The 3,091-nt window shown below is 51.9% G+C and overlaps 1 pseudogene; it reads right to left on the reverse strand.

Moving 5' to 3' along the window:
- Nucleotides 1-828: 828 nt before the first annotated feature.
- LOC112866514 (tubulin alpha-1B chain-like) lies at nucleotides 829-2,069 on the reverse strand (annotated as a pseudogene).
- Between the last annotated feature and the right edge of the window lie 1,022 nt (nucleotides 2,070-3,091).

A 3,091-nucleotide genomic window follows, 5' to 3' on the forward strand; every position in this document is an offset into this window, starting at 1 on the left:
GGGGGTGAAGCCCCTCCCCCCAGAAGTGTTCAGTGTCCTTGAACATGGAGCCTTCACACTGGAGGTTCGGGCTTTACCAAAACGCAAACCCTTCGAGGTCGCGGTCTGCTGTTCACAAAGAGCCGATAACAGCTACCCAGCGGTCCTTCCTTTTTTTTTCTCTTCATAGAAGACAGGGAATACTTTATTCAAACCCATCAGAGAAACAGATGGCTTGGGTCTATAACAAAGCATCATTTTTTTTCTTAAGTTTATTTTATTTATTTTGGGAGAGAGAGAGTGGGGGAGGGGCAGAGAGAGGGGCAGAGAGAGAATCCCAGGCGGGCTCCGTGCGCTCAGCACACAGCCCGACTCGGGGCTCGGTCTCTCAAGCCGTGAGATCACGCCCTGAGCCGAAATCAAGAGCCCGATGCTCAAATGCCTCAGCCACCCAGGCGCCCCAAGCTATTGTGTTTTTAAAAAGAGGCCAGGGGCGCCTGGGTGGCGCAGTCAGTTAAGCGTCCGACTTCAGCCAGGTCACGATCTCGCGGTCCGTGAGTTCGAGCCCCGCGTCAGGCTTTGAGCTGATGGTTCAGAGCCTGGAGCCTGTTTCCGATTCTGTGTCTCCCTCTCTCTCTGCCCCTCCCCCGTTCATGCTCTGTCTCTCTCTGTCCCAAAAATAAATAAACGTTGAAAAAAAAAAATTAAAAAAATAAATAAATAAAAAGAGGCCAGTAATTGTATAGGAGAGTACACACTTCTACATACAAATGAACAGATCAGAGCACAACTTTTCAATATTTAAAACAGAATAAGCTTTCCTGTAAAAGCAGCACCTTTGTGACATCTTTAACTGTAGTGCTCCTCTCCTCCTTCCTCACCCTGTCCTGCCACAGAATCCACACCAACCTCCTCAGAATCCTTCTCGAGGGCGGCCGTGTTCTCATGGGCCTCTTTCTCCGTGCCCCTACCCACATACCAGTGGACAAGGGCGTGCCTGGCATACATCGGGTCACACTTGTGGTCTAGGTGAGCCCAGGTCTCGGGGATGGCCGTGGTGCTCTCAGCATACACACAGCTCGCTGCACCTTGGTCGGGTCTCCAGCAGGTAGCACGGTGGGAGGCAGGTTACTGATGGCAACTCTGAAGCCAGCCGGGCACCAGTCCCCAAACTGGATGGTACTTTTGGTCTCGATGGCAGCAATGGCGGCACTGACGTCTTTGGGAAGCATAGGACCACTGTACAACGGGCAGCAAGCCACGTATTTGCCACGGCGAGGGTCATGTCTCACCGTCTGGTTCGCTGACTTAAAGGATGCATCGATGATCTCTGCTACGGGATGCTGTTCACAGCAGGCCCTCTCAGCGGAGATGACAGGAGCGTAGGTGGCCACGGGGACGTGGATGCGGGGGTAGGGCACCAGATCGGTCCGGAATTCTCTCGGATCAACACTTAGGGCTCCATCAAATCCGAGGGAAGCAGCGACGGAGGACACAGTTTGACTTATCCACCTGTTCAGGTCAGTAGCCCAGGTTGGGTGTTTGGTACTGAGGTTTCTACGACAGATGTCATAGATGGCCTCGTCCTCTACCAAGAAGGCACAATCAGAGTGCTCGCTCCAGGGCAGTGTGGGTAGTGAGGATGGAGTTGTAGGGCTCAACTACAGCCGTGGAAACCTTGGGGGCTGCGTAAGTGGAGAGCTCCAGCTCGGGCTTCTCGCCATAATCGACAGAGAGACGATGCACCGGCAGGGAGGTGATCCTGGAGACAGGTCCTCCCCCAAAGCTGTGGGAAACCAAGAAGCCCTGAAGACCCGTGCGCTGGCGGGCCAGTTTCTGAATTCGGTCCAAGACAAGGCCCATGATCTCCTTGCCAACGGTGTAGGGCCCTGGGGCATGGTTATTAGCGGCATCTCTCTTGCCGGTGAGGAGCTTCTAGGGCAGAAGACCCGATGGTGGCTGCCAGTGTGAACTTCATCCACGGCTCCGGGTTCCAGGTCACCAAAGCTGGCCTGCGCACGTGTACTCGTCTCACTGAAGAAGTTGTTGAAGGAGCCATCTCCTCCCCCAACGGTCTTGTCACTTGGCATCTGACCCTTGGGCTGGATGCTATGTTCCAGGCAACAGGGCTCCCAGCGGCCATCGCGGACCTGGACACCAGCCTGGCCAACGTGGACGGCAATGCGCTCACACACGATTGCTGCTCTGTGGCTGCCCACCTCCGGAGATTACTTTTAATGGAAGAGACGAGTGTTGAGTTCCCGCCAGGATGTCTATTTCATCTTGCCGGGATCCAGAGGCTTTATGTTCTCTCCTTCCTCCCCGATCCCACAACCTGCTGCGGAAGGAACTGGAAAAGCAGTGCCAGCCCGTGGAAGCAGTTTGCCGATAGCAGCCCGTGTAACGGCCACCACGTTATTATAGAAAATACATCAATAACCATTCAGGATTCAAAGTATTACAATCATCGTATATGACATGATCACTAGGGATTTCGCTGATCTGCAGGCTTCCTGTTGTCTCACTATATCTTTGTTTTGTATGATTACACTATGTAATATGTGCAATTAGTTAAAGAACTTCTCTCATTACCGCCCCCCCAACCATGAATAAGTTTTCTCTTATATGTATTCTTCTGGAGGAGCTTTACAGGTACACATCCCAAACCTTAAAATCCTGTGTGTGTGAAGGTGGGGGGCGGGAGTGATAGGACTTGATTCTGTTCATTTTACATGGTCGTTTGGGAATTAGTGCTGATTTCACTGTCCCCCACCCCCCACCCCGGTCCCCTTTTCCCGGAATGTGACAGCCTCTCCCTTCACTCGGGTTTTCTTCCGGTCTCCCGCCGAGGTCTGTCCTGTCCTTGGTAAAGAGGTTGTGCATTGGTTTTTATGAGTCACCTCTTTCTTCCCTTTAATTTTCCAGCTGGTTTTTGTTATTATATCAGAAAAGCACTAAGCCCGGAGTATTTCTTTTCCAGGCAGCCACCGTATGGAATTGCCGTACTAGTTCTAAGTGTTTTCCAGTCGATTCTAATTGGTTTTCTAGGTGGGTAGTTATATCATCACTTTCTTGTCTCCTTGTCAATATTTATAATTCTCGGTCCATTCAG

The sequence above is a fragment of the Puma concolor genome, chromosome A2, assembly GCF_028749965.1.
Source record: "Puma concolor isolate L17-30 chromosome A2, mPumCon1.1.hap2, whole genome shotgun sequence".
NCBI classification, from domain to species: Eukaryota; Metazoa; Chordata; class Mammalia; order Carnivora; family Felidae; genus Puma; species Puma concolor.